General features: G+C 44.3%; 1 protein-coding gene across 2 annotated transcripts in view; it reads left to right on the top strand.

Moving 5' to 3' along the window:
* The first annotated feature begins 10,444 nt into the window (after nucleotides 1–10,444).
* Nucleotides 10,445–18,651, top strand: part of add3a (adducin 3 (gamma) a) — a 328,092-nt gene continuing 319,885 nt past the window's right edge. Inside the window, exon 1 of one of the 2 annotated variants that reach the window (XM_061880493.1) lies at nucleotides 10,445–10,552. The gene's annotated coding sequence lies outside the window, so the exon portion shown is untranslated. The remainder of the gene's footprint in view (nucleotides 10,553–18,651) is intronic. The other variant, XM_061880494.1, reaches the window with a different exon arrangement.

Here is an 18,651-nt window from a genome sequence, read left to right as displayed (position 1 = left end):
AGTCTGGGTTTCCCTGCTTAGGCTGTTGCCCACGCAACCCGACCTCAGATAAGCGGAAGAAGATGGATGGATGGAGTAAAATTATCTGTCCGTGCAGCTAAGTCAGGGGTAGGGAACCTACGGCTCCCGAGCCAGATGTGGCTCTTTTCAAGACCGCATCTGGCTCTCAGAAAAATCTTAGCTGACATTGCTTAACACGATAAGTAATTAATAATTCCGCTGGTAATCACAGTGTTTTAGATAATGTTCAAAATATAAAAAATTCTCATGCATTTTAATGCATCCATCCGTTTCTATCGCACCTGTTCAAGAAGTCGCATTAATGGTCAAAAGTATTTTATTTATTATTGGTTACCTTCAGAATAACAATGTTATTAAAAGGAATAAGAGATGAACGCATTTGGTTGTCGTAATCAGGGAAAGTCCAAATAAAAGAGGAGGCGTAGAATTGGACGACACTGTCCAACGGTACAGGTCTACGTGTTTCTCCTCATTGAGCTAAATTGAATCCAGTCTCTGTTTAATTCCTTGCTTCTAGTCTGTTTAATAGATGTCATCAGTGTTTGAACCTGACAGTTGTATTCAGTGTTAAAAATATTATACGGCTCTCACGGAAATACATTTTAAAATATTTGGCTTTCATGGCTCTCTCAGCCAAAAGAGTTATGTGATTTTTTTTTTTTAATAAAACAGCCTATGTAAGATTTGTATATCGAGAAATTAGTAGGACTTTTAAGATAGAACGAAGTATTTTATTTTGAAAACAAGCAATGTTCAACTTGCATTTCTTACATTAAGCATATTCAGTTTGTTGTAAAATATGTTCTATGCTGGGGAGAAAATCCAAAATATCATATTTAAATAGTTACTTTTAAACTTGAACACTTTTGTTGATTATGCATTTATATATATATTTTTTTAAACTGACTTCGAAACAAATAGCTGTATTTGTAAACTGAGACAACGTTGGTGTCAAACGTTGGTTGGGAAATGACCAAAATTCGATGGTCAAATCAACGTCCGAACCCAACAGTGATTAAACGTCGTCAAAAAAGAGTGTCGTTCCGACGTTATGTTTGAGTTGCTTGTCAGGAACTAATTCAACAAGTTCTCAGTGTTGTTTTAATGTCTTGTGCGTGCTGGGTTGTAACTAACACAGATAAACTATGTTTATTCAAGCAAAAACTAAGATGATCCCAGCACGCACAAGACATTGAAACAACATTGAGAACTTGTCGGGTTACCTCCCGACGTTGAGCAACTCAAACTCAACGTTGAAATAACAAGATTTTCGATGTATTATTAGTGATTGTCACTGGCGTCCCACTGGATGTGAATTCTCCCTGCCCACTGGGTGTGAGTTTTCCTTGCCCTTTTGTGGGTTCTTCCGAGGATGTTGTAGTCGTAATGATTTGTGCAGTCCTTTGAGACATTTGTGATTTGGAGCTATATAAATAAACATTGATTGATTGATTATGTTTATTCAATATCAGGCTGTGAGGTCGACTTGACCTTTGAAACTTGGTCATTTCTCAACCAACCATGTGGACCCAACATTAGATGTCAACTTAGGGACGGCGTGGCGCAGTGGGAGAGTGGCCGTTCGAAACCGAGGGTCCCTGGTTCAATCCCCACCTAGTACCAACCTCGTCACGTCCGTTGTGTCCCGAGCAAGACACTTCACCCTTGCTCCTGATTGGTGCTGGTTAGCGCCTTGCATGGCAGCTCCCTCCATCAGTGTGTGAATGGGTGAATGTGGAAGTAATGTCAAAGCGCTTTGAGTACCTTGAAGGTAGAAAAGCGCTATACAAGTACAACCCATTTATCATTTATTTATTTAACATACGAAGGTCCTGCAGTCCTGGGTTCAAATCCGGGCTCGGGATCTTTCTGTGTGGAGTTTGCATGTTCTCCCCGTGAATGCGTGGGTTCCCTCCGGGTACTCCGGCTTCCTCCCTCCTCCAAAGACATGCACCTGGGGATAGGTTGATTGGCAACACTAAATTGGCCCTAGTGTGTGAATGTGAGTGTGAATGTTGTCTGTCTATCTGTGTTGGCCCTGCGATGAGGTGGCAACTTGTCCAGGGTGTACGCTGCCTTCCGCCCGATTGTAGCTGAGATAGGCGCCAGTGCTCCCCGCGACCCCGAAAGGGAATAAGCGGTAGAAAATGGATGGATGGATGGTTTTACAACATTGTTTAGAAGTCAGTTTCAAAGGACATGGTCCAGGTCTTGTGCCTGAGACTGGAAGGTCGTGAGTTCAAACCCCGGCCGAGTCACACCAAAGACTATGAAAATGGGACCCATTGCCTCCCTGCTTGGCATTGATTGATTGATTGATTGAAACTTTTATTAGTAGATTGCACAGTACAGTACATATTCCGTACATTTGACCACTAAATGGTAACACCCGAATAAGTTTTTCAACTTGTTTAAGTCCATGTTAATCAATTCATGGTAAGCATCAAGGTTTGGAATTGGGGGTTAAATCACCATGATTTCTGAGCGCGGCCACCGCTGCACTGCAAAAAATCAGTGTTCAAAAACAAGAAAAAAAAATACAAAAATGAGGGGTATTTTACTTAAACTAAGCAAAATTATCTGCCAATAGAACAAGAAAATTTGGCTTGTCAAGACTTTTCAAAACAAGTAAAATTAGCTAACTTCAATGAACCCAAAAATACCTTAAAATAAGTATATTCTCACTAATAACAAGTGTACTACTATACGAGTACGTATTTTCTATTGTTTCATTGAAAATAAAATGGCAGTCTATTTGGCTGTCATCTGTTTTAATATGAGAAACAATTGTGTCAAAGTCATGATTTTGTTTTACGTTCTTAAAATAAGAAATTCTTACTTTAAAAAGTAGTTTTATACTTCTGAGTGTTGATGACACAGCTTTGCAACAGTTGATATTCTAGTTTCAAGCATGTTTTACTCAATATAGGTCATCAAATCTCAGCTACAAGCTGTAATATCTTATTGAGATCATTTAGGACCTAAACACTTAAAACAAGTAGAAAATCTTATGTATGGCCGCGCAAGTCCCGGGATGCCCAAAATGTCCATAACACACCCAGTTGAGTCCCATGGGGAGGGGGCGATGAAAATTGTAAAAGTCAGCAAAAGTCCCAAAAATGTTCAAAATACCTACAAAGGTTCGAGTCCCACAAGTTCTACCGCCGGCCGGGATGCCCAAAATGTCCAAAACGCGCCCAGCAAAGTCCCACGGGAAGGTGGGGAGAAAAGTGAGAAAAGTCGGTGAAATGTTCAAAAGTCCCACCCTGGTTTGAGTGTGCACTCAAACTCAAACTCGAACCCGGTTGGGACTCGAACCTTGGTAGGTATTTAGAACATTTTGGGGGACTTTTGCCGACTTTTTCTAATTTTTCCCCCCTACTTCCCAGGGGGCTTTGCTCGGTGCGTTTTGGAATTTTTTTTGTATACCAGGATTTGTTTGTCCGGCGGCGGGACTCGTGGGACTGGAACCCGGGGAGGTATTTTGGACACAATTGGGACTTATGAACATTTTGGCCGCCTTTTCCCCCTCTTCTTCCCCGCCTTCCTGTGCACCATTGCTGGGTGTGTTTTGGACACTTGGACAAAAACAGTTTCAAGCATATTTTACTCAAAATAGGTCATAAAATGTCGGAAACAAGCTGTAATATCTTATTGAGCTCATTTAGGACCTAAACACTTAAAACAAGTAGAAAATCTTATGTATGGCCACGCAAGTCCCGGGATGCCCAAAATGTCCATAACACACCCAGTTGAGTCCCATGGGAAGGGGGAATGAAAGTTGTAAAAGTCAGCAAAAGTCCCAAAAATGTTCAAAATACCTACACAGGTTCGAGTCCCACAGGTTCGAGTCCCACAAGTTCTGCCGCCGGCCGGGATGCCCAAAATGTCCAAAACGCGCCCAGCAAAGTCCCACGGGAAGGTGGGGAGAAAAGTGAGAAAAGTCGGTGAAATGTTCAAAAGTCCCACCCGGGTTTGAGTGTGCACTCAAACTCAAACTCGAACCCGGTTGGGACTCGAACCTTGGTAGGTATTTAGAACATTTTGGGGGACTTTTGCCGACTTTTTTAAATTTTTCCCCCCTACTTCCCAGGGGGATTTGCTCTGCGCGTTTTGGAAGTTTTTTGTATCCCAGGATTTGTGTGTCCTGCGGCGGGACTCGTGGGACTGGAACCCGGGGAGGTATTTTGGACACAATTGGGACTTATGAACATTTTGGCCGCCTTTTCCCCCTCTTCTTCCCCGCCTTCCTGTGCACCATTGCTGGGTGTGTTTTGGACACTTGGACAAAAACAGTTTCTAGCATATTTTACTCAAAATAGGTCATAAAATGTCGGAAACAAGCTGTAATATCTTATTGAGCTAATTTAGGACCTAAACACTTAAAACAAGTAGAAAATCTTATGTATGGCCGCGCAAGTCCCGGGATGCCCAAAATGTCCATAACACACCCAGTTGAGTCCCATGGGGATGGGGGAATGAAAGTTGTAAAAGTCAGCAAAAGTCCCAAAAATGTTCAAAATACCTACACAGGTTCGAGTCCCACAAGTTCTGCCGCCGGCCGGGATGCCCAAAATGTCCAAAACGCGCCCAGCAAAGTCCCACGGGAAGGTGGGGAGAAAAGTGAGAAAAGTCGGTGAAATGTTCAAAAGTCCCACCCGGGTTTGAGTGTGCACTCAAACTCAAACTCGAACCCGGTTGGGACTCGAACCTTGGTAGGTATTTAGAACATTTTGGGGGACTTTTGCCGACTTTTTCTAATTTTTCCCCCTTACTTCCCAGGGGGCTTTGCTCGGTGCGTTTTGGAAGTTTTTTTGTATACCAGGATTTGTGTGTCCTGCGGCGGGACTCGTGGGACTGGAATCCGGGGAGGTATTTTGGACACAATTGGGACTTATGAACATTTTGGCCGCCTTTTCCCCCTCTTCTTCCCCGCCTTCCTGTGCACCATTGCTGGGTGTGTTTTGGACACTTGGACAAAAACAGTTTCAAGCATATTTTACTCAAAATAGGTCATAAAATGTCAGAAACAAGCTGTAATATCTTATTGAGATCATTTAGGACCTAAACACTTAAAACAAGTAGAAAATCTTATGTATGGCCGCGCAAGTCCCGGGATGCCCAAAATGTCCATAACACACCCAGTTGAGTCCCATGGGGAGGGGGGATGAAAGTTGTAAAAGTCAGCAAAAGTCCCAAAAATCTTCAAAATACCTACACAGGTTCGAGTCCCACAAGTTCTGCCGCCGGCCGGGATGGCCAAAATGTCCAAAACGCGCCCAGCAAAGTCCCACGGGAAGGTGGGGAGAAAAGTGAGAAAAGTCGGTGAAATGTTCAAAAGTCTCACCCGGGTTTGAGTGTGCACTCAAACTCAAACTCGAACCCGGTTGGGACTCGAACCTTGGTAGGTATTTAGAACATTTTGGGGGACTTTTGCCGACTTTTTCTAATTTTTACCCCCTACTTCCCAGGGGGCTTTGCTCGGTGCGTTTTGGACATTTTTTGTATCCCAGGATTTGTGTGTCCGGCGGCGGGACTCGTGGGACTGGAACCCGGGGAGGTATTTTGGACACAATTGGGACTTATGAACATTTTGGCCGCCTTTTCCCCCTCTTCTTCCCCGCCTTCCTGTGCACCATTGCTGGGTGTGTTTTGGACACTTGGACAAAAACAGTTTCAAGCATATTTTACTCAAAATAGGTCATAAAATGTCGGAAACAAGCTGTAATATCTTATTGAGATCATTTAGGACCTAGACACTTAAAACAAGTAGAAAATCTTATGTATGGCCGCGCAAGTCCCGGGATGCCCAAAATGTCCACAACACACCCAGTTGAGTCCCATGGGGAGGAGGGGATGAAAGTTGTAAAAGTCAGCAAAAGTCCCAAAAATTTTCAAAATACCTACAGAGGTTTGAGTCCCACAAGTTCTGTCGCCGGCCGGAATGACCAAAATGTCCAAAACGCGCCCAGCAAAGTCCCCCAGGAACAGACACATGAACAATAACAAGATCTGATTGCTCATTTTGATTACCTATTCTGCGATGAAGTGGTGACTTGTCCAGGGCGTACCCCACCTACTGCCTGAATGCAGCTGAGATAGGCTCCAGCAACCCGCCGCAACCCCAAAAGGGACAAGCGGTACAAAATGGATGGATGGATTCTGTGTTATGTGTGTTTATGTTGCACGATTGTACCAAGAAAAATTACTAGCTTGTGAACCCAATCTCAAACAATGGCAATAAAACTATTCTGATTCTGATTCTTAATGATTTAAAGTCTGTCATAACTTGGGCTATGGAGCAGTAAACTGCATGGATAGTTTTCCCAAGATGCAAAAGGACTTTACCAGACTGGACATGACGTGAAGGTAAATACATGATTTAATATTTCTACAAGAAAGTGCAAACAAAATGCGGAGAACAAACTTGGCTAAGAAACAGAAAATACCATCCATCCATCTTCTTCCGCTTATCCGAGGTCGGGTCGCGGGGGCAACAGCCTAAGCAGGGAAACCCAGACTTCCCTCTCCCCAGCCACTTCGTCTAGCTCTTCCCGGGGGATCCCGAGGCGTTCCCAGGCCAGCCGGGAGACATAGTCTTCCCAACGTGTCCTGGGTCTTCCCCGAGGCCTACTACCGGTTGGACGTGCCCTAAACACCTCCCTCGGGAGGCGTTCGGGTGGCATCCTGACCAGATGCCCGAACCACCTCATCTGGCTCCTCTCGATGTGGAGGAGCAGCGGCTTTACTTTGAGTTCCTCCCGGATGACAGAGCTTCTCACCCTATCTCTAAGGGAGAGCCCCGCCACACGGCGGAGGAAACTCATTTCGGCCGCTTGTACCCGTGATCTTATCCTTTCGGTCATGACCCAAAGCTCATGACCATAGGTGAGGATGGGAACGTAGATCGACCGGTAAATTGAGAGCTTTGCCTTCCGGCTCAGCTCCTTCTTCACCACAACAGATCGGTACAACGTCCGCATTACTGAAGACGCCGCACCGATCCGCCGCGGGATTAGGTCTCTGCTTTTTGCAGACGATGTGGTCCTGTTGGCTTCATCTGGCCGGGATCTTCAGCTCTCACTGGATCGGTTCGCAGCCGAGTGTGAAGCGGCCGGAATGAGAATCAGCACCTCCAAATCCGAGTCCATGGTTCTCTCCCGGAAAAGGGTGGAGTGCCATCTCCGGGTTGGGGAGGAGACCCTGCCCCAAGTGGAGGAGTTCAAGTACCTAGGAGTCTTGTTCACGAGTGGGGGAAGAGTGGATCGTGAGAACAGAAAATACCACAAAGGCAAAACTATGGACATGAAACAAAAGACTCGCTAAACGTGACGTGGGCAAACAAAACTTACTTGAACAGAAAATAGCAGAGCAGGATGAACTATGACACGGCATGAAGCAGTAAACATGGCATGAAGTAGAGTGATAAACAACCAGAGCGAACCGAGCATGAAACAATCAATGACGCCAGAACGACCAACTGAAAAAACAGGCTTAAATAGATATGTCATGATTGACAACAGGTATGTGAGTCTCGTGAGGACAGGTGCAAACAAAATGGGTCGCCATGGTGATAAAACAAGGGGACTGAAAAAACTGGAATTTATGGAGTTTTTAAGTACCAGAACCTAACTAAACAAAACATGATCACAAGACATGACAAAGTCATCCTTGATTTGGATGGCTTCATGATAGGTGGTATGTCCGGTTTGTTCTGGAGAAGAGTCCCAACAATAGTCGGGTTCCTCTCGAGGAGCTTCTCAGCCAGAGGGACACTGGTGAAGAAGTTGTCCATTGTGATGTTGCGACCTAACCCTAAATTATGATTTTAGCTAAACAAAAACATGATATTTACTGAATATATGTGATAGTAAACGATAAAATACATTTATTTGAAATATAAAGCAAAGGAACGCTCAGGCTAACATGAAATAACATAGAAAATAGATGTGGGTCATTTTTGACCCATGTTGTGCATTGGCAGGGTAGTAATACAAAAATCGTTTTTATTCCAAAAAGTATGAAGAGAAAGAATAAAATAACAATGTTTAGATAGATAGATAGATAGTACTTTATTGATTCCTTCAGGAGAGTTCCTTCGGGAAAATTAAAATTCCAGCAGCAGTGTACAGAGTTGAGATCAATTTAAAAAAAAAGTAAAAAGTAAATAATGGGGGTTTAAAAGGAAACAAAATAGAGAAATATTACAAAAAGAATAAAAACAATGGGAATAACAATATAACAGTAAAATAAGAATATAACAAGACAAAGTAGGCAGTAGTGACCATGTTATGAAAACGTATTGCACTGTTAATGTTTTGCATCCCCTGTCATCCTAGTACCCCCCCGTCCCCCGTCCCAGAGAGGAGTTGTACAGTCTAATGGCGTGTGGGACAAAGGAGTTTTTAAGTCTATTAGTCCTGCACTTGGGATGAAGCAGTCTAGCACTGAACAGGCTCCTCTGGCTACTGATAGCGCTATGCAGAAACTGGCATCATCCAGGATGCTCACTAGTTTGTCCACAGTCCTCTTCTCTGCCACCGTCACCAGTGAGTCCAGTTTCATTCCGATTGTAGAACCGGCCCGCCTGATCAGTTTCTCAAGTCTGGAGCTGTCCTTCTTAGATGTACTGCCCCCCCAGCACACTACCATGTAGAACAGAACACTGGCAACCACAGACTGGTAGTACATCCACAGGAGTTTTCTACAAATGTTGAAGGAGTGCAGTCTCCTGAGGAAGTACAGCCTGCTCTGTCCTTTCTTGTACTGGTGGTCCGTGTTAACAGTCCAGTCCAGCTTATTGTCCACCCAAACCCCGAGGTACTTGAATGAGTCCACGGTCTGTACCTCAACTCCCTCGATCACAATAGGTTGTGACCGTGGACTCGACCTCCCAAAGTCAATGACCAGCTCCTTGGTCTTTGACGGATTGAGCTGCAAGACGTTTAATGACCAAAAACAAGTTCATTGAGGAATACCTGGAATACTGAAAGATTACATTCAATTATTACAAAGAAACAGATAATAAAAACTTGGTTGGGTCACATTTGACCCATGTTATGCATCAAAGGGTTAAGAGATGACATTTATGAAATAGATGTCGAGTGGGGGCATTAAACAGGGCCCGTGTGATTTTCTTTTGCATGGATTCTAATTTGTGAAGGTACAGTGGGGCAAAAAAGTATTTAGTCAGCCACCGATTGTGCAAGTTCTCCCACTTAAAATGATGACAGAGGTCTGTAATTTTCATCATAGGTACACTTCAACTGTGAGAGACAGAATGTGAAAAAAAAAATCCAGGAATTCCCATTGTAGGAATTTTAAAGACTTTATTTGTAAATTATGGTGGAAAATAAGTATTTGGTCAACCATTCAAAGCTCTCACTGATGGGAGGAGGTTTTGGCTCAAAATCTCACGATACATGGCCCCATTCCTTCTTTCCTTAACACGGATCAATCGTCCTGTCCCCTTAGCAGAAAAACAGCACCAAAGCATGATGTTTCCACCCCCATGCTTCACTGTAGGTGTGGTGTTCTTGGGATGCAACTCAGTATTCTTCTTCCTCCAAACACGATGAGTTGAGTTTATACCAAGAAGTTCTGTTTAGGTTTCATCTGACCACATGACATTATCCCAATCCTCTGCTGTATCATCCATGTATCCATTTTGGTATAAACTCAACTTGTCGTGTTTGGAGGAAGAAGAATACTGAGTTGCATCCCAAGAACACCAAACCTACTGTGAAGCATGGGGGTGGAAAAACAGCATGCTTTGGGGCTTTTTTTCTGCTAAGGGGACAGAACGATTGATCTGTGTTAAGGAAAGAATGAATGGGGCCACGTATCGTGAGATTTTGAGCCAAAACCTCCTTCCATCAGTGAGAGCTTTGAATGGTTGACCAAATACTTATTTTCCACCATATTCTACAAATAAATTCTTTAAAATTCCTACAATGTGAATTCTTGGATTTTTTTTCACATTCTGCCTTTCACCGTCAAAGTGTACGTATGATGAAAATTACAGACCTCTGTCATCATTTTAAGTGGGAGAACTTGCACAATCGGTGGCTGACTAAATACTTTTTTGCCCCACTGTAGGTAGGGAAGGTGTTACACCAGATGATAGCACAGTAGTTTAGATGTGGTTCAAAGAGAGTTTTATATAGGGTAAATTGAGCATAAAGTGGAAGATAATGACCCTTCAGGTCAATGTAATTTCACTTTTACTCTCAGGCCATTCGAGCTCTCTTTGGTGTGCAATTTAAACCATTTTATGTTGTGGCGCCTTTTGTCCACCAGAGGGAGCTGACGCAGCATATTTGAATGCATGGCTAAATCACACGGGCCCTTGATTTGGCAAAAGATAAATACCAAAAAAAAAACATCACCCATTTGAAATGAACGGGACGCCACATCCTGCCAAATAGTGAGAAAGCACTTCCGCTTGAGCCGGCGGTTCCAAACAAATGAACATAATCCGAGTTGGTATACTTGCGTGTTTCTGCTGCGGATTGGCATATCTTTGTGTTAGGTAAGTGACAGGCTGCTGTGTAACTTTCACTTTGACATGAACACGGAAATTAGTATCGGAATGCCACAAAGTAGCAGCCTGTTTCTCACAATAACTTTATTGTGAGAAACAGGCTGCACGTACCGTGCCAATCATAGAATGGAGCCTGGACACTTGCCAGGTTTTTGGTATCAAAGTCAGCCTGAAATGACGTCATGGTCCACAACCATTTCAATATACACGTCACCATTATGTTGTATCTTGGGGTTTTTTGTGTTAGAACAGGCTTGTCGACTGTCATTTGTGTCACCCCATGACAATGAGCCAAAAGAACAGCCATCCATTTTTTTTCCCTACCGCTTATTCCTTTTGGGGTGGCGGGGGGGGGGGGTGCTGGTGACTATCACAGCTACAATCCGGCAGAAGGCGTCGTACACCCTGGACAAGTCGCCACCTCATCGCAGGGCCAACACAGATAGGCGGAATTCAATCAATCAATCAATGTTTACTTATATAGCCCTAAATCACTAGTGTCTCAAAGGGCTGCACAAACCACTACGACATCCTCGGTAGGCCCGCATAAGGGCAAGGGAAAATTCACACCCAGTGGGACGTTGGTGACAATGATGACTATGAGAACCTTGGAGAGGAGGAAAGCAATGGATGTCGAGCGGGTCTAACATGATACTGTGAAAGTTCAATCCATAATGGATCCAACACAGTCGCAAGAGTCAGTCCAAAGCGGATCCAACACAGCAGCGAGAGTCCCGTTCACAGCGGAGCCAGCAGGAAAACATCCCAAGCGGAGGCGGATCAGCAGCGCTGAGATGTCCCCAGCCGATACACAGGCGAGCAGTACATGGCCACCGGATCGGACCGGACCCCCTCCACAAGGGAGAGTGGGACATAGGAGAAAAAGAAAAGAAACGGCAGATCAACTGGTCTAAAAAGGGAGTCTATTTAAAGGCTAGAGTATACAAATGAGTTTTAAGGTGAGACTTAAATGCTTCTACTGAGGTGGCATCTCAAACTTTTACCGGGAGGGCATTCCAGAGTACTGGAGCCCGAAATGAAAAAGCTCTATAGGCCACAGACTTTTTTTGGGCTTTGGGAATGACTAATAAGCCGGAGTCCTTTGAACGCAGATTTCTTGCCGGGACATATGGTACAATACAATCGGCAAGATAGGATGGAGCTAGACCGTGTAGTATTTTATACGTAAGTAGTAAAACCTTAAAGTCACATCTTAAGTGCACAGGAAGTCAGTGCAGGTGAGCCAGTACAGGCGTAATGTGATCAAACTTTCTTGTTCTTGTCAAAAGTCTAGCAGCCGCATTTTGTACCAACTGTAATCTTTTAATGCTAGACATCGGGAGACCCGAAAATAATACGTTACAGTAATCGAGACGAGACGTAACAAACGCATGGATAATGATCTCAGCGTCTTTAGTGGACAGAATGGAGCGAATTTTACCGATATTACGGAGATGAAAGAAGGCCGTTTTAGTAACGCTTTTAATGTGTGCCTCAAAGGAGAGAGTTGGGTTGAATATAACACCCAGATTCTTTACCGTGTCGCCTTGTTTAATTGTTTGGTTGTCAAATGTTAGAGTTGTATTATTAAATAGAGTTCGGTGTCTAGCAGGACCGATAATCAGCATTTCCGTTTTTTTGGCGTTGAGTTGCAAAAAGTTAGCGGACATCCATTGTTTAATTTCATTAAGACACGCCTCCAGCTGACTACAATCCGGCGTGTTGGTCAGCTTTAGGGGCATGTAGAGTTGGGTGTCATCAGCATAACAGTGAAAGCTAACACCGTATTTGCATATGATGTCACCTAGCGGCAGCATGTAGATGCTGAAGAGTGCAGGGCCAAGGACCGAACCCTGGGGAACTCCACACATTACTTTAACGTAGTCCGAGGTCACATTGTTATGGGAGACGCACTGCATCCTATCAGTAAGATAAGAAAAAAGAATTGAAAATAAAATAGTGCAGACCACAGTGCTGGAAAATAATATTGTACACATTTTGTCTGGAACATCATTTGACTACTTAAAGAAGTGCACACACACACTCATTATCGTATTTATTACCTTCTTGTGGCCTCCGAAAAATGCCTACCTCTTTAAAAAAAAGTACAAATGATTGTCTCACACACTAGGTGTGGCAAAATTATTCTTTGCATTTGACCCCATCACCCTTGATCACCCCCTGGGAGGTGAGGGGAGCAGTGAGCAGCAGCTGCGGCCGCGCTCAAGAATCGTTTTGGTGATTTAAAGGCTTACTGAAACCCACTACTACCGACCACTCAGTCTGATAGTTTATATATCAATGATGAAATCTTAACATTGCAACACATGCCAATACGGCCTTTTTAGTTTACTAAATGGCAATTTTAAATTTCGCGTGAAGTATCCTGCTAAAAACGTCGCGGTGTGATGACGCGTGACGTCACGGATTATAGCGGACATTTTGTTGCAGCCCGATCCCAGCTATAAGTCGCATAAATACACAGTATCCTGGACATCTGTGTTGCTGAATATATTGCAATTTGTTCAATTAATAATGGAGACATCAGAGAAGAAGGATGTAGGTGAGAAGCGGTGTATTGCGGCCGCCTTTAGCAACACAAACACAGCCGGTGTTTCTTTGTTTACATTCCCGAAGGTGAAGCTTTACTATGGAACAGAGCGGTCAAGCGAACATGGTTCTCGGTGAGAAAATTGTGGTAATAAGGCGGCTCTTACCGTAGACATGAGCGGAGCTTGCGTCGTTCCTTGTGTACCTGTCAAAGAAGCAGCTGCGGACTCTCTTGCCTCCTCCGACCGGCCGCCCCCGAACGTGGGATGCTTCCACAGTGGAGGAGGGGGAAAAAAAGCTCAGCCCGGCCCGACCGGCTGCCTTCGCTTCGCCTCGTCAAGAAACGTGGCTACCCTCAGAGACACTGGCGGTCACCACACACCAAGAAGAATGATGTAGGTGAGAAGCGGCGTATTGCGGCCGCCTTTAGCAACACAAACACAGCCGGTGTTTCCTTGTTTACATTCCCGAAGGTGAAGCTTTACTATGGAACAGAGCGGTCAAGTGAACATGGTTCTCTACCACATGTCAACCAGCAGGTTTCAGTGAGAAAATTGTGGTAATAAGGCGGCTCTTACCGTAGACATGAGCGGAGCTTGCGTCGTTCCTCGTGCACCTGTCAAAGAGGCAGCTGCGGACTCTCTTGCCTCCTCCGACCGGCCGCCCCCGAACGTGGGATGCTTCCACAGTGGAGGAGGGGGGAAAAAAGCTCAGCACGGCCCGACCGGCTGCCTTCGCTTCGCCTCGTCAAGAAACGTGGCTTCCCTCAGAGACACTGGCCGTCGCCACACCCCTCCGACTTTCAGGTACGACTATGTAATTTCACTAAAACACTAGTAACACAATAAGCAGATAAGGGATTTTCCAGAATTATCCTAGTAAATGTGTCTAATAACATCTGAATCGCTCCCAATGCCCTGTCTTTTTTTTTCACTCTCACTATCCTCATCCACAAATCTTTCATCCCCGCTCAAATTAATGGGGAAATCGTCGCTTTCTCGGTCCGAATCGCTCTCGCTGCTGGTGGCCATGATTGTAAACAATGTGAGGATGTGAGGAGCTCTACAACGCGTGACGTCACGCACACATCGTCTGCTACTTCCGGTACAGGCAAGGCTTTTTAATTAGCGACCAAAAGTTGCAAACTTTATCGTGGATGTTCTCTACTAAATCCTTTCAGCAAAAATATGGCAATATCGCGAAATGATGAAGTATGACACATAGAATGGACCTGCTATCCCCGTTTGAATAAGAAAATCTCATTTCAGTAGGCCTTTAAAGAAGTGCAAGCACACACACACATTCATCATCTTATTTATTACCTTCTTGAGACCTATCTCTTTAAAGTAAAGTACCAATGATTATCACACACACTCTAGGTGTGGCGAAATCATCCTATGCATTTGAGCCCTCACCCTTGATCACCCCCTGGGAGGTGAGCCGAGCAGTGAGCAGCAGCTGCGGCCGCGCTCGGGAATCATTTTGGTGATTTAACCCCCAATTCCAACACTTGATGCTGCGTGCCAAGCAGGGAGGTTATGGGCCCCATTTTTATAGTCTTTGGACTCACAACCTACCGATCTCAGGGCGGACACTCTAACCACTAGGCCACTGAGTAGGTCAGGACCGTCCTTCATAAATATATAAAAGATTTGTATTTACAACATTAATAATACATGCAGAAGATGCACATTCATCAATCAATGTTTATTTATATAGGTCTAAATCACCAGTGTCTCAAAGGGCTGCACAAACCACAACGACATCCTCGGTAGAGGCCACATAAGGGCAAGGAAACTCACCCGAGTGGGACTTCGGTGACAGCGACTATGAGAAACCTTGGAGAGGACCGCATAAAAATCCCTCCTTTTTGATAGATTTCACCACCAGGGGTGCGAATGAGACATTCTCTATTAGATGCAATGGTTTTCCGTATTGGGACCATGATTTCGGTTCTAACTTGTTCACTAGTCCTCATATGGAAGGCACTTTTCCTTGTTGGTGTCTCAAGAAAGGTATAAATACAAGAACACACACAGGCACACCCACACACACACAGTTGTTATTACATATGTTGGCCAGAGGGGGAGCACTTCAAATTTTTACACACACTTGTTATTTCATACGTTAACCCGAGGGTGAGCACTTTTAAAACCGACACACAGTTAATTTGAAAAATCCGTCCTTTTTGGGACAACCCTAATTTTGATTGTTTTTTACCACCAGGGGTGCAAATGAGATCTCTATTTTTTGTTTTTTGTAACGTGCTTATGGCGGATGACAAGCGAGTCACGGACCACAGATGGCCCCTGTGACGCACTTTGGGCAACCCAGCTGTAGAAGCTGACTGTTAATGGCCACTATAGTCTTAGTACAGTTATGTATTTGTTCATCCTATGGTCACATTTAGGATGCGGGTTGTCTTGCGTCAACACCAAAAGTCGTAAAATCAGCTGTTCACCTGGCGGGTTTTCACAGGGATTAATAGGGAAGTCCTTTAGCTGTCATTTTGTGTTATCATTTGTTTAGCAATGTTTACTTTTGTATGCACATTAAATAGACAAAAAATCCTGACTTTGGAGCAATGTTCACGGACTTTAGTATTTGGATCTCTATTAGATGCAATGGTTTTCTGTATTAGGACCATGATTTGGGTCCTAACTTGTTCACTGTTCCTCATATGGAAGGTACTTTTCTGTGTTGATGTCTCAAGAAGGGTAGAAATACAAGAACACACACTCTTGTATTTGTTGCATTGTTGAGACCACCTTTTGTAGATATATGATATACACCCCGCTAGCACCAAATCCCCCCAACCCCTCCGTGCGTCGGTTGAGGTGGGCGGGGTTGGAGGGAACGGGGTTTGGTGCTAATGTAGCCCGGAAGAGTAGGGATGCATGGAATTCTGGGTATTTGTTCGTTTGTGTTTATGTTGTGTTACAGTGCCAATGTTCTCTCAAAATGTGTTTGTCATTCTTGTTTGGTGTGGGTTCACAGTTTGGAACATATTAGTAAGAGTGTTGTTTATATTACAACCCTCAGTGTAACCTGTACGGCTGTTGACTAAGTATGCGTTGCAGTCGCTTTAGTGTGTCTACAGAGGCTGAACCAGTCGATACGCAGATCGCGTGATGTAAAAGCGGGCGCGACGACATGTTGTCGAGTAGGTAAAAGACATTGCCATCACTGCACACCCCGTAGTATTGTAGTCCAGGGGAAAATTGAAGGATCTTATCCCCGGGTGGTTTCTGAGAGAGGCACTAAAATCCGGAAACCTCACGGATTTAGCAGCTGAGCCACATCAGAGTGATCAAAGAGCCCTGATCCACACAGTGCTGCTTCATCAGTTTGGACATGGTTATGGTTTAAACTAGGACACACTACCACTTGATAGCACGAGAATTCTGGCTGTTTTAAAGAGCATCTAAAAAAGTCGTAAGAGCATCTTGACTTTTTTTAAGTTGCATTTTTGCTTTTTATTTTTTTTTCCCAAAATATTTTTTTTTAAGAGTAGTTTCAACTTGGGCATGTCAGTTGCCTTCCCAGCTTGTACTGCCTACCCCGTTCATATCACATCTAGGCCTTGTGTGTGGTCCAGTATTTTAAGTTGCTCGTCCTTGTGACTTATTTCAAACATTTTGAAAATGAAAGTTTGACTGATTGACTGATTTAGATGGAATGTAGTCTATGTTCCTTCAATGGAAATCAATGACGTGTTGAGCAATCAAGGAAGTGTTTTATCCTTTAAGTAAACACCATATCCCGCTTCATAGCCCACACCCTCGATTGTGTACGCGTGCACAGTGACACATCACAGGTGGCAGATGTGAACCTGGCTACATTCTCTGTTAACTGCTCTGTTGAACCGGGTCAGCCTGTGTAACTAATGGTGATTCTCAGCCTCACTGTCTCCAAGATAAACCTCTGTCAACACTGCTCAGCATGGCCTTAAGGTTGTGCTTGTAGCATGTTTATTCGGTTTATTTTGTTTGAGTGGCCGCCATCTCTCACACATACTGGAGATCTGCCGGTATGTGACGGCGCTTCAACTTTTTCCACATTTTGTTACGTTACAGCTGTAATCAAAATTTAATACATCCTTTTTGTCCTCAAAAGTCTCCACACAATACCCAATAATCAGGGGTTGTACGGGTACTTAAAAACCCTTGAAAATGCTTGGATTTTGTGTGAAGTTCGGGCTGGGCATATGGCGTTTTTTTTAATACCTCAATTAGGGCTGGGCGATATTGCCTTTTATTTTAGGCCATATCGCGAAAAACGATATATATGACGATATTTTGCCTTGGCATTGTATGAACACTTGATGCATATAATCACAGCAGTATGATGCCATCTCCGGGTTGGGGAGGAGACCCTGCCCCAAGTGGAGGAGTTCAAGTACCTAGGAGTCTTGTTCACGAGTGAGGGAAGAGTGGATCGTGAGATCGACAGGCGGATCGGTGCGGCGTCTTCAGTAATGTGGACGTTGTACCGATCCGTTGTGGTGAAGAAGGAGCTGAGCCGGAAGGCAAAGCTCTCAATTTACCGGTCGATCTACGTTCCCATCCTCACCTATGGTCATGAGCTTTGGGTCATGACCGAAAGGATAAGATCACGGGTACAAGCGGCCGAAATGAGTTTCCTCCGCCGTGTGGCGGGGCTCTCCCTTAGAGATAGGGTGAGAAGCTCTGCCATCCGGGAGGAGCTCAACGTAAAGCCGCTGCTCCTCCACATCGAGAGGAGCCAGATGAGGTGGTTCAGGCATCTGGTCAGGATGCCACCCGAACGCCTCCCTAGGGAGGTGTTTAGGGCACGTCCAACCGGTAGGAGGCCACGGGGAAGACCCAGGACACGTTGGGAAGACTATGTCTCCCGGCTGGCCTGGGAACGCCTCGGGATCCCCCGGGAAGAGCTAGACGAAGTGGCTGGGGAAAGGGAAGTCTGGGTTTCCCTGCTTAGGTTGTTGCCCCCGCGACCCGACCTCAAATAAGGGGAAGAAGATGGATGGATGGATGGATGGATGGATGATAATTATATGTGTATACATTAAAACCTTCTTCTTCATACTGCATTCATATATGCTACTTTTAAACTTTCATGCAGAGAGGGAAATCACAACTAAGTCAATTGACCAGAAGTGTATTTATTAAAGGCCTACTGAAACCCACTACTACCCACCAACGCAGTATGATAGTTTATATATCAATGATGAAATATTAACATTGCAACACATGCCAATACGGCCTTTTTAGTTTACTAAAAATTAAATTTTAAATTTCCCAAGAGTTTCGTCTTGAAAACGTTGTGTAATGATGACGTGTATGCAAGAGGTCAGGGGTTTTAGGAAGTATGAGCGCTACGCACACACACAGCTGAATGTCGTCTGCTTTAACGGCACAATTATACAGTATTTTGGAGAACTGTGTTGCTGAATCTTTTGCAAATTGTTCAATTAATATTGGAGAAGTCAAAGTAGCAAGATGGAGTTGGGAAGCTTTAGCCTTTAACCACACAAACACACGGTGATTCCTTGTTTA

The sequence above is a fragment of the Nerophis ophidion genome, linkage group LG20 (assembly GCF_033978795.1).
Source record: "Nerophis ophidion isolate RoL-2023_Sa linkage group LG20, RoL_Noph_v1.0, whole genome shotgun sequence".
NCBI lineage: Eukaryota > Metazoa > Chordata > Actinopteri > Syngnathiformes > Syngnathidae > Nerophis > Nerophis ophidion.
This window is presented reverse-complemented; position numbering and strand designations above follow the sequence as displayed.